A 14,083-nucleotide genomic window follows, 5' to 3' on the forward strand; every position below is an offset into this window, starting at 1 on the left:
GGGTTTTCATGAACTGTATGCCAAAATCATCCGTATTAAGACAATGAAAAACCTGAAATATTTCAGTTAGTGTGCAATGAATCTAAAATATATGAATGTTAAATTTTCATCATGACATTATGGAAAATAATGAACTTTATCACAATATGTTAATATTTTGTGAAGGACCTGTAGTGTTTATCAGTCATGCTGGACAGATGGTTCTCACTCAGTCATTCGCCCCATTTACAGTTTCCATGTGCAATGCTGTGTGTATTTTCATTTCATAGTGCATGGGCATTTGTTCTCTTATGCTGCTTCACATTACATTAACACTCTTGCTGGTCTTTGTAGGGAAATTATTCCAAGGTCTTTTTAGTACTTTGACCAAAAAAGACTAACCCACATTCAGTTAATTTCTTCCATTTATGGCATGAAAAGAAAAAAAAAACTGATTGGGATGCAAATTGTAAAGAATTAATGATGTGATTATACTAAGTCTTGGGAAGTATTTTCCAACACCATGGGCACATTAGGGGCTCCCTCCCTTGGTATGATGTTGTTTTTTGGTGTGGCTCAGGCCACTCTCATGTGGTTCCCAGGTGGCTGTCTATGTCTTTTTGGATGTGTCAGCCGGACTAGGGGGCATCTGAACTAAGTTGGACCAACTCACAGAATCAGAATCAGAATTCTTTATTTGTCATTGCTCCACATGGGTGCAATGAAATTTACAAGTTATAGGCTGACTTCAAAATCTGTTTTATCCCTAAAATCCAGGAAAAAGCTGGACTTAAACCATCATTTACACAAATGCAAAATTTGTATAAGTTGGTTTCAGTAAGGATTAAAAGCAAACAAAAATACTGACTTTACATTTGTTAAAGTTTTACAAAAATATTTATTTTTTATTGCATTTAAGAAAGATTGTGTCTCTGGGGATATTCTGTTAGATCTTACTTAGCAACCCATTACATAAACTTAAAATAATGCAAATTCTGTCTGGTACTAACTGAACTGTTTTAGCAGACAAGAATTAGAAAACAACTTTAAACACTAATTCCATAATTCAAACTACTTTTCCAAAACCTTTGCTTAAAGCTTTAAAAGGAAGCTATTGACTCAAAATTAGGGCTGCAAACTGTTGATTATCTATTTATTTATTTCTTTAATTTTGTTTTTAATTTTTCTTGATTTTTATTGTTTCAATAATCCATAATCGGACAAAACAAACATTTTTAATTTTCACCTCTGTCTTGAAAAATAGAATATTTGGACTCGCAGAGTAAATATGCACACAAAAACAGGTTATTATAAATAAAAATAATAAAAAATAAATGAATTAATGTTTGTTAGATAGCTACAGTAAACAAAAAGTGTGTGCATGATGTCTTTTCTACTATGAAACTTGTCATTCTTAATTGGATAAATCTGAGTATATCTAGGAAGTTACGTTAATCCCTGTCTGAATGCAATCCATCCTGCCTCACTGCTCCCTCCTATACAGTGCAGTGTCTTCACACAGACTCTATCAGCAAATTAAAACTTGAAGCTTAATCATTATAAAGCACATTTAGAGAATGATTAAGGTAATTGAACTGAAAGGAAAGTAACACACTTACTCTATTGCCGTCATTAACCAGCTAAAAAGCTAAACAGTGTCATCAGACGAGCTACCAGAGAGACTAATGCTACGTTTGCTCACTTCGAAAAGGAACAAACGCAGGGTATTGTAGTGGCTTACACTGCCATTGTGCTCCCTTCACCCTCAACAACAAGACAATGTGTTTTCATAAAAAATATATACATTCTGTATATAGTCTAGCTTATAAATACAGAACCTTTGCTTTTGACAACAGTTCTGTGCTTACAGCAACACTTACAGCATACTGCTTACAGCAGTCTTTTTTACTCCAAACATTTTTACAGTTTACAGTCATACAATGGGGGGATAACAATTATCTGTTTTTCTTCTCTGAATAGCCAGATGATGGTTGAAAAAGAGAACCTACTGATGTTGGGTTGCACCCTGAGTCCGGCTTCTCATAGTCAACCCATGGACAGTAACATGGTCGATCCAAGCTGCACAGATTTCGTCTGAAATGATTTCGGACCGGATTTTGCCCCCTTCCAGGACCACCTCTTACTCTTTGTATCTCTCTCTGATTTCCTCTATCTTTGCAAAACCTTGACCTTCCACACCTTCCTCAACTGGTTTATATTGGTTCCCTCATCATTAGCCAAAGGTGGAATCAATTTTGAGTCATTGTGTTTAGGTGCTGACACGTGTGCCTTAATTGTGATTAAAGTGTGCTGCATGTGTTTACCATTTTGCACAGCAAGTGCATCACAATGCAAATGTCTTTGCAAGCAGTGTCTAGTGATGTGAGATGTGCTTTGAGGTTTGATTACAAGGGGACTGATTTGATACCTTGGTTTACGCTACTAAAACATTGGCTTTGAGAATGGTATGTAGTGTTTTAGCAATTGCGAATTACTGTATTGATAGACTTAGAAATCAAATGTCAACAACAAATAGAGTCCTGTCCTGTTTGGCTTGTTATGCAGGCTACAGGAGGTATCCAATGCACATGTCTGTTGCCCCCATTGGTTTGGTCTTCTGACCTACCTCTCCATGGGCGGTTACTTCTCCCAATGGCTTGTGGTGGTACATCTTCTGAACAAGCTGCTATGAATCAGAAAAATGCGGACCCAAGATTCAGCCAGACACAATACTGAAAGTTTAAAAGGTTTATTCAGCCACAGGAAAACGTCACACAGGTAACACTCCTCACAGCTTCCAGGAATCACTGAGGCAGAATGAGGGATTAGTGACTTGTAGTCTCTCCAGATTTTGCAGGGATCAGAAAAGCCACTAACCTGCTTTACTCTTGAGTGGAACTTGAAACCCAGAAGGGAAACCTCAGTGGGCGGCAGGCGGTGATCTCCACAGCACAGGTAAGAAGTGACTCCAGGCTGAATAATCCGAGGGCTAAGCTGCCTCAATAATCCAAGGACAGAAACAGGGTCAACGATCGGAACAAGAGGCGTCAGGCAAGGGGCAGGCAGAGGCATAAACCAGATGCAGGAAACAAGGTCGACAACCAAAATCCAAATAGTCCGACAGGGAGCAGGCAGAGGCATAAATCCAAAAGGCAAGGCAAGGTCAAGAACAATGATCAGACAGGAAGGAACGCTGGATATCTACTCACACAATGGCTTTCAAAAATCTGGCACCTTCTGCTTGTCATAGTCAGTATATATCAGGGAAGACACAGGTGCTTGGCATTCCACAGATTGCACTACACCACAGCAGCCACCAGGTGCATATAATTTACTGATTGCAGCCAGGGAGACAGGGTAGAGCAGACGTGCCAGAATCATAACACAAGCATCTTTGACAATAATCCTCCTGTTGTGTTCACAAGCTTACTGGTATCTTTGATGTTCCCAGAATGTATAAATTGCAGTGTTGCATTTGGATCTTCTAGCACACTTTTAGGAGGTTTCCAAAGCTTCTGGAGGATTGCAGGTGGGGCTTGGTACCCTTTCTCAAATGTAGGGGATGGTTTATCCCCACCGGACAGTTACATGACTTCACCATGGATTGACATTTATGTTAATGTCTGTTGTTCTCTGGACTTTATAGTAATTCTGTTGTGATTTGTGGTGGTAAAGGACCAAAGTGGTAGCAGGACATCGGCATCCGCATTGTAGATAGATACATTTAATTAAACAAAGATTAGACATACTGGATAACCAGGAAATGGAAAACACAACAGAGGATTAACAGAACAACATGGAAAACAGGCCCTTAGGGGCGGATACCAGATGCCTGACTAGAGTCCAAAACGAAAAAAAACAAGGAAAACAAAACAACCTAAAATAGAGTTCAGGCAGACGGCCAGGAGGACGTCCTGAGCAAGCACAGAGTTTAGGCGGATGACCCTGAGATCATCCTGAGCAGGCGCAGAGTTCAGGCGGGCAACCCGGAGGTCATTCCAAAGAGGCACAAAGACCAGGCGGGCAGCCGTGATGTTGAGACCTCGGTGGCCAGCAACGACTGAGAAGGAGACAGCAGCAATGATGAAGGTGACAGGTGTCCATTTGACCCTCAGTGGATGCATGAGCTGAGGCGTCCGGCTCACCCTCAGCGAAAACAGGTGCTGAAGTATCCAGCCAACCCTCAGTGGAGGCAGAGGCTGAAGCTTCCAGCCGACTTGTTGCTTTTCCTCTTTAGCCTGATGCGAGTTCATCTCCGCCTGCCGACTAAGGTACTCAAACAGTCATCCTTTCCTCGCTCACTGCCTGGTCTTTCTCAACATTGGGTTCAACTGTCATGACTTGCGGTGGGGAAGGACCAAAGCAGTAGCAGGACATTGGCAGGCGGATTGTGGATGGATACATTTAATTACACAGAGTAAACGTACTGAACACGAAGGGAAATAGAGATAAACAGAAGCATCACCAGGAGGATAAAAAAATTACATGAAAACGAGGAAACAAAAAAACACAAACTTAAATACAACAGGGGATTAACAGAACAACATGGAAATCAACAGAAACACAACACAGGTGTGGATTATGACAAATGCCTTTCTGTAAATGATATAACAAATATAATGTAATCAGGAATTGCTTATTCTGTGGTTCATATTTAGGTTTTGGCATACCTGTACAACCCTGATCTAATTTTAAACGTACCAGTATTATTCAAAATACAAGCTCATTTTAGTAAGTTTTATTCAAAATTAACAGACAATACAAGTAGCACAGATTATATGCTTTCTTCTGTTCCAATAATATGTCTGCATTTACAAACTCCCATCATTGCTGTGGTGCATCTAGACAGATTTACACAGACACATAGACAGAGACCAGTGATACATGATCTGCCTATAATGTTCTTAATGTGAGTTTTGGAGACGTTGATGGAAAATGGCAGAAACACACACACACACACACACACACTCTCTCTCTCTCTCTCTCCCACCCTCTCTCTCACTCACTCTATCTCTCTCACACACACACACACAGACACCCCTCAAACCCCTTAAAGCAACATGTGTGTGTACGGTGTTTGTGCACGTAAGAAACACACAGAGAGAGAGCTCTTGACATTGATGGTTTACAAATGCAGACAAATGATGGGCGAATGACAATTCCCGTAATCGTTTGCCCTCATCCCACCCTCCCCACCCTCTGGCAATACATCAGTGAGAGTGTGTCCATGTGTGTGTATGCGCCTGCTATCCATCAAAGAAGAGTGGAAAGAGGGGGAGTCCCAAGTGTCACATCTGTCTGGGAGGGGGGGAGATAGGGAGAGAGTTTTAGCCAGCAGCAAAATAGAGAGGAAGATGTAGAGATTTAGCTTGCTCATTTTAGTCTGAATTTGTTTCCTCATTCAGAAAACGTCAGCTTTTTGTGGTTTCTGGATTTCTGTTGGCATAATAGCACGTGCTCCATTCCCATTTATTGTGTAGATGAACTGAACACAAAAACGAACCCGAAAACAAGGGGACAGATTTTATTGAAGTAAAAAACAAGATGTATTAAATTGGCTCCAATTAAAAATATCAGTTTTATTTTAAATTTTTTATCACTTGTTTACTTTTCTCCTCCTGGTATGTATATCTTTTTAACCTCTTTTTATCAGAACTTGTCAGAACTAAGTAGTGTTGTGTGGTACTAGTTAAGTATTCAAACCCAGTAGCAGTCTGGCAGAAAGAAATAGTTATGCAAAAAATATTAATAAAATAAAATAAATTATTTTAACTTTCATAAAAATTACATTTGGAGGTGCTCCCTGCCACCACAAAAATAACAATTTGCATTTAAATCTGTCCCTGTCACTTTTCCCTCTCATCAAGATAACTAATTTTTGTAAATTACTACGTACCATCATATGAATTTCTGATACTTTATTAGGATGACAGACATACATCTATTGTTAAAATATGCTGTTGAGTTGTTAAAGTTTTGTGTCAAACTAAATAAATTTCCACCAGTGATGCCCTCTTTGTTATCCCTCTTCATCTATGATTATTGTCTTAAGCTTGCTATTATGGCATCACACATTATGTGTAGTAATATACTGCACTAACACTAATTGTCATTAAATCGTCATTATTAGGACCTCGGTTTTTGAGGTACCAAAGTAGCTTAAGTCAGCTCAGGTATTTTTCTAAGTGAAAACTAAAATCATTTAATTTTTTCCTGCAGTATAAATGTAAATGTATAAATGTAACCTAACACTCACCCTCCAATATTTCCATTTAAAGGAAGAATCCTCTCTTTCACACACAGACTCGTTTGCTTGTCATTTACTTGAATTAATTATGCTGCTAAGCTCAAGCATTTAAAAGTTAATCAGAATGAACTATTCAATTAATTTGCCTTTCCTGATTTAAAAAAAATATATTTTTAAATGTTCCATCACTTTTGTCGATAGTTCGTTTTTCATCATCTCTCTCTGTCTCTCTCACACGCAAACACACACACACACACACACACACACACACATTTGCACCGATCCAAAGGAAGCAATAGCATTCAAATTCCTCCCCGTTGTCCCTGGCCCCTCCCCGTCTCTCTCTGTACCGTCCCCCCACCTCCCCCTTTAACCCATTTCTCCTCCTCTTATCTTTGTCCATCTAATTTTATGAGTGTCTGGGGAGTTTGTGTTTGTGTGTGGGTTGTTGTGCGTATCATGGGATGTGGTGTGTATGTCTCTGTGAGAGTCCAATGTCTGTGTGTGTTGGTGTGTGTAACTATAGTGGAAAATGGCTGCCTGTCACATTAGTGGTTGGATGGGCTAAAAAATCACTTGTGTAATCACATTTGGACGCCAGGCCTGGTCATGTTAACCGCTTTATTCAGAGGTATGGATGGATTTTAGGATGGCTACAGAAATGGAATGATAGAAGGAGGCGGAGAAGGAAAGACTAGCTTATGTTGTTATTAGTCGTGTGATTCTTTTTTTTTTTGTTCCAGCTGTTCTGAAATGTCAACATATGATTTCAAATTTGACTGTTCTCTCTTGCTGTGAAAATAGACAATGTAAAACATCTAAAACTATCAGTAGTTGCGTCATTTCTTTCATGAGATAGTGCAGCTGTTAGGGAAACATGCTTCCAAACCAAACATTTCACACAAACATCCAGCTGAAATAAAATGTTTATGCTTTTAAACAATTTGAAGAATTTCTAGAAGAAAGCAAGATATCCAGTTTAACTTGAGCTTTTACAGTTGTTAAAACTTTAGAGTAACATTGGTAAATGCCCTTATTATTTCAAAATTCTTCAGAATTTTAGTTTTTCAATCCAATGGTCTATTTGATCAACCTTTTAAGTTAAATCAATTTTTTTTAAATAAAATCCCACATAAAAATCTTATATTATTTTGGTATTTTCTAATGTTTCTTCTATTACATGTAGGCTGTAAACCAGCTATTACCCACACACTGAAAACAAGTATTTTGTTTTCTTAACATAACTGTTTATATTACCAATTTTAAGTCTTTAGTTGCCTCAATTTTAAAGCCTTTGAGAAGCAAACGCCTGATTAAGTCACCAGAGCTAACCAAACAGTTAAGTTAATTTTGTGTGCAAACTGAGCTTGATTTTATACTCTGCAAGAAACAACTAAATTTACGTGAGCAACTGATATTTTTACAAGATTTTTAAAGTCAAATAAGATCATAAATCCTTTTTAATATATCGATCCTTGATAACAGTGTACAAAGAGATGTGGGGTGGGGGGGGGGGACCAGCTGGTGTAGCTATTTTTGTCTGTTAATGTCTGTGGCAATATTTCTTTTGCAGATGTCCTGGAGGAATTCATAAAATCGGCAACATTCAGTAACGTCATGAAATTAGGCGAATAAATGCATTCTTAATTAAAAAAAACAAAAACAAAGCCTGACAAAAGAACAGATGAACATTGATGAGTCCATTCAAGCAGTGTAAAGCCAATACAATTTTGCCAATTTGCCACAGGGATGTAAACATAAGAACAAACACATTTAGATTAATAGACAATATTGAGGTTTAATTGATTTCAAATTCTTTTTTTTTTTTTTGGTCAGTTGAATGGAAACAACACAGACTTTTCTTATGAAAATACATATAAGAAAGAAGGTCAGGGGGAAAAAAAGGCTTTTGAAAAATATGGTTTTAAACTTCTTTTACTCATCGATCTAGTAACAAACATAGATGTTTCAGATTAAACGAAGTTTCAAATAGATGCAGTTTTATTCTTAGCTTCTGATTATTCTATATTCTTGCTCGTCTAGAGTCTGCATCTTAAGAATGGCATAATGTGGCATGCAAGGTTTTCATAGTTCCATAGAATGTTTTATTTTTGGTTTAAAATGGTCTGGATGAGCCATTAATAATCGGTGACCACATCATACTGACCTCATTGCAATTGCAGAACAGTACCAATGCAATGCAAACAAATTGATCCAAATGTATTTAGATTTGCTTACCACTGCTTTTCATGTCCAAGTTTTCATGAAGTTGAAAGAACTGCCTTTGATCACCTGTGTGCACCTTCTAAATACTTGTGGGCTACAGTAGAAACAAAACAGTTCCTCCTACATTCAGTAACAATGCAGAAGGTCAATTCAACTGCAATAACTTTACAAATATTAGTAATATTGTTATTGGTTCTATTTGTTTTATGTCACTAGATTATTTTCTAATATTAAATATAATTTAAATATAATTCCCATCACGGATTAAAAAGAGAAATCTTTTAAAATATATTCTTGTTTAACGTAACACTACTAACCATTTAGCTCCTATTTCTATTATATTATTAGAACAGTAGATTGATAAAAAAAATACAGATAAGATCAAAATACTCACATAGTGTTAAGTAAGATACTGAAGGGAGGCAAGTATATCATATGGCCTATACATTTAATAGAAATTTGATAATTTTTAAATATTGGCCACTGGCCACACCTGAGCATACTCAGCCAAGGTGTGTCTGTGACCCTCTGTGTTATTTGGCTGTGTAGCCAGTATGTGTGAAACCTGTCACACTGCAGCATGCTTTCAATCAAGCTGCACACAGATTCCAGAGAACAGTTGGCATGGCGTCAGTCTGAAAGCTTGTTTAATAGAAAGTAGTAATGATTACGTGACTTTTCTTTTTGAGTTCCCAATAATGATTATATTTCAATAATTGCAGTGTTAAGCTTTATGTTCTACCATTTGCTCTGGTAATTATTTTCTCGATAGATCATTTTTTAAGAATCTGCACACAAAAATACTTGTCATTTTTACGTAAATACATTTTTAATCACTGAAATACTCTAATAATGAGAATATATATATATATATATATATATATATATATATACTGTATATCAGTCGGCGATTGCTCTAAGACTTAGAGTGAAGCTCAGCTTCCCCTAAAGTTTAAAAAAATAAGTGATTAAATATATACTGTTGTGTGTACATGTCATTGACTAAATATGCACTACAACGCGCTCAACTTTTGTTCAGAATCAGCTTCTTATCACTGGTAACGACGCGGCTTTCCTCTCACTCATTCCCTCAGCTTCACAATGCTTTAAACAGTGAGTTCAATAGCGAAGCAAAAATGCTGGGCTTTGTCACGCCCATCGGACACTCAGCATCTCTGGGGGTCTATGGGGCAGTGGGCTGGCCTCGGCTGGCCCGGACGCTCAGCTTCTGCATGATGATTGAATGATCTGTCTGAGGCTGAATCGCTTTTTGATTGACACCGAAATGAGCGAATCAGTGATCTTGAAATTGAGCTTCCCCTCCTTGAAAGACCAGCATCTGCCACTGATATATATATAAATATATATATATATATATATATATATATATATATATATATATATATATATATATATATATATATATATATATATAAATATATGATTATTTATTTTAATTTGTGAACATCAATTATTCAGCAATGACAATGTGAAACCTGGGACATGAACAAGATAGCAACTAACATCAAACAAAATGATACCATGACATACATGACTATGTATGTAAAATTTAAAAAAGCTGCAGAGTGTAAAGTAGCCTCTCCATAATGTGCCACAGTTATTAGGTATATACGCGTCACCCTTGAACACAAAAGAAGCTTGTGATACTTTTCCATGTATTATCATAAACATTCAACAAATGTTCTTTAAATATTACCTACCATTCCTAGTGGTTTGAATAAATATCAGTTAATTCACTTGCAATAGTCACTTTATTCAGTCAAAAGGTCATTTGTTAGTGTAGACTATATATTTTACTATTAAAAATAGCAAAAGAGAACATTAAACAAAAAGACATTCTTCCTACAGTTTTTTTTTCAAAGTAAAGATAACAGTAAAAATATGAAATTAAGCAGAAAATAACTTCTACTTTTTGTTGGAAACTAGACGCTGGGGTGAATGAATCACATGCTCAAGTTAATCCGTTCATTTTAAGTCTACTGAAAAATATCAATGAACAGACTATTTTATTTGGTTCAGTTGAAAATAATTCCCCTCATCTTCAGGTAAATCAAAAAAACGGCCAGACTAAAACGTCAACAATAAAACCAGCCATCTTGTTTGTAAAAATGAAAAAAACAGATGATGAAAGATATGCATGCATTCTAGGAAAGTATGATATCAGTGATATTCTGGGTATGTTTACTTTGGATTTTAAATGGGAATTCTCGAAACCTTAAACTGCAAAATAAAATAATGCTGTTTTTGTGAAGGTGGTGCAGCCAGTAAGAGTAAGTACCAATCAAGTGAGCAAAAACTGTAAAATATTTAGTGGTCAAATCACAGTCTGCTGACCACATTGATGCCACTGTCTGTTGTCTTGGTAACTATGCAGTCTTCTTCTTGAGACCCCCATGTCAGTGTTTCTTTCAGGCCTAATAATAATAACATCATCCGTGTCCTTAAAGTAAGATGTCTACTAAAAGGAACTCTGTTGTTGGTTAGTCCGTTAGTTCAGAGAAGTTGAAACTGGTGCATTCTGGCAAAGTCTTTCATGGCAAAACCAATTTCCACAAAGTTGGTAGATTGGGCTGGTTTGTCTGTCATCCTCCTGCTTGAAGCCAAACCAGCTCTGCATGAAAGCTATTATTGTGGCTCCAGATGTAAATAAATTAGCTACATTTTTTGAAAGGATAAATCCTGTCACGTCACAAGGCCAAAATTATTTATACCACTGGCAGGTTTAAGTTGCCTGTTTCTTCTGACAGGAAGTAATATTAATATTTTGGAGTGACCCAGCAAGAGTCCCACATTGAATCTGGGGTGGGAGCTGAAGATTAGAGATGGGAAGGAGACTTTCCAAACATAGAGACTCGGAGCGCATAACCAACAAAAAAAAAAAAACACATGCCAAAATGTGGTTAGCAATTATAAGAAGGGTTTGATTGCTGTAATGCTAATAAAGATTTTATTTTCAACTGATCATTGAAAAGGGTATTAATACTTTTCAACATGTTATTTCAGAACAAAAGATTAAATAATAGATACATAATTTTTATTTTATTTTATAATCTTTTTAGATGTCTGTCTCATTTTATATCAGAAACTTGAATGACAATAATTTTAAATCTAAATCTGCCAGGATTTTACTTTATGGTGTAATGCTCACGATGCCTCTCCCCACAGTGTCTTAAAGAAAGTAACTGCACCCCTGACTTTACCACATTTTGTTACAGTACAACAACAAACATTCTTGATTTTTGTCAGGATTTTATGACAGACCAAGACAAAGGCTTTGTTTACACTGTAAACAATTCAGATTTTTTGCTCTTTTGGTCATTCAAACTACTAATTAAACGCCACCGCCATTTGCACCAGATGAGATCAAATCTGAACCTCTTGGGCTACACCTAAATCACTGTGTGGCAGAAAACTAACACCTTATGCCCGGTGGTGGTGGTGATGGAGGCGCTTTTTTTCAACAGGAACAATGAAGCTGGTCAGAAATGATGGAAAGCTTAATGTGTTTTCTTCACCAATGGTCTCCTTCTAATCTTACTGAGCTTGAGCTGTTTTGCAAAAGTCTCGAGATGTGTAAAGCTGACATACTCAAGCTGTGAAAGGTGGTTTTGATTTAGAGGAGCGGAATACAAACACACCACACTTCTGATTTTTATTTCTGAAAATAAATCATGGTCCATTTTCCTCCTTTCCACATAGTTACAGTAAATGCTACTTTGTCTTATATATTCATGTTTGGGGTTGTAAACTGACAAAATGTGAGAAGGTTCAAACAGGGGCAGATACTTTTGAAATGCATTGTATGTATTCTTGGTGTGTCTAAGTTACTGTTCTCATGCTGGTGGGTCCAAACAATTTGTAGCAGAGTGGTGTTAATGGAGATTACATTACTTGTTCTAGAGTATCAGATACAGTATGTAAAGAATGCAGAAAGATTATTTTAACACAGCAACTTATCTTCAGTCAGCTGATTTTGACTTACTGTCTCATAGATGTTTAATGCTCAAAAAAATGAGCAAATTTCTGATCCTAAGTAACACAAGGAGAAAACTGCCACTGTCACAGAGGCAAAAAGCAGTGTCATTATTAATTGTAATGACACAGGTGACACACATCCACACACACACACACACACACCTATAAAGCTATAAAGTTATCTAAACCTACACGTATGTCACATCCATGAGGACCGTGAGAGTGTAGAAATTATAGAAATCAGATGAAATACTCGAAGCTTCACTTCCAACAAAAGCCAGCAAACGTCCTTATCTATTCGAGGGATCAACATAATACATATCCTCTGCTCTCTATGTGTGCTATATAGTACAGCAAGCTTTCAGTGTAGCTGTGCTTTGAGCAGCAAAAAGATTTATGTATTCTTAGATATAGGCTGGGTGTTTCTGTAGAGCAAACAGTAAGCTGTCCCAGTCATAAATAATCAGAATCAGAATCAGAATCAGAAAAGCTTTATTGCCAAGTACGTTTTTGGACATACAAGGAATTTGTTTTGGCGTAGTCGGTGCAATACAATACAAATTAAACAGTATAAACATGTCTACAATATAATATAAATATATGTGCACAGTTTTAAGTGAGTGAGAGTAAATATAGAGCAGTATAAGATGCAAGAAAACAGTACAACAGTGCAGGTGATCATTGTGCAAGTAAAGCAGGAGTCCATGCTGAGCGTTAATGTAACGCATAGAGTTACAGGTTACAGGGGTCCAGTCAGCAAAAAAGGGGGGGGTGTGGAGGAAAGGGAGAATGTCAGGGTGGTTTCCGGGCTTTGTTAACCAGGCTGGTGGCAGATGGGAAAAAACTGTTCTTGTGGCGTGAGGTTTTGGTCCGGATGGACCGCAGCCTCCTGCCAGAGGGGAGAGTCTCAAAGAGTCTGTGACCGGGGTGGGAGGGATCAGCCAGAATCTTCCCTGCCCGCTTCAGGGTCCTGGAGGTGTACAGTTCCTGGAGCGACAGTAGACTACAGCCAATCACCTTCTCAGCAGACCGAATGACACGCTGCAGCCTGCCCTTATTCTTGGCTGTAGCAGCGGCGTACCAGATGGTGATGGAGGAGGTGAGGATGGACTCAATGATGGCTGTGTAGACGTGCACCATCATAGTCTTTGGCAGGTTGAATTTCTTCAGCTGCCACAGGCAGAACATCCTCTGCTGGGCTTTCTTGATGAGGGAGCTGATGTTTGGCTCCCACTTGAGATCCTGGGAGATGATGGTTCCCAGGAAGCGGAAAGATTCCAAAGTGTCAATTGTGGAGTCACAGAGGGTGATGGGGGCAGGTGGGGCTGGGTTCTGCCTGAAGTCCACAACCATCTCCACTGTCTTTAGAGCGTTGAGATCAAGGTTGTTCTGGCTGCACCAGTCCAACAGATGGTCCACCTCCCATCTGTACGCGGACTCGTCACCATCAGAGATGAGTCCGATCAAGGTGGTGTCGTCCGCAAACTTCAGAAGCTTGACAGACTGGTGACTGGAGGTGCAGCTGTTGGTGTACAGGGAGAAGAGCAGAGGAGAGAGAACACAGCCTTGGGGGGAACCGGTGCTGATGGTCAGGGAGTCAGAGACGTGCTTCCCCAGCCTCACGCGCTGCTTCCT

The 14,083-nt window shown here is 38.1% G+C and overlaps 1 long non-coding RNA gene across 1 annotated transcript in view; it reads right to left on the reverse strand.

The window, feature by feature from the left end:
- Window positions 1-3,751: 3,751 nt before the first annotated feature.
- Window positions 3,752-14,083, reverse strand: part of LOC124869149 — a 44,477-nt gene continuing 34,145 nt past the window's right edge. The window contains exon 5 of the long non-coding RNA XR_007038503.1: window positions 3,752-4,405. This is a non-coding gene — a long non-coding RNA (uncharacterized LOC124869149). The remainder of the gene's footprint in view (window positions 4,406-14,083) is intronic.

Source organism: Girardinichthys multiradiatus, chromosome 5 (assembly GCF_021462225.1).
Source record: "Girardinichthys multiradiatus isolate DD_20200921_A chromosome 5, DD_fGirMul_XY1, whole genome shotgun sequence".
Lineage (NCBI taxonomy): Eukaryota > Metazoa > Chordata > Actinopteri > Cyprinodontiformes > Goodeidae > Girardinichthys > Girardinichthys multiradiatus.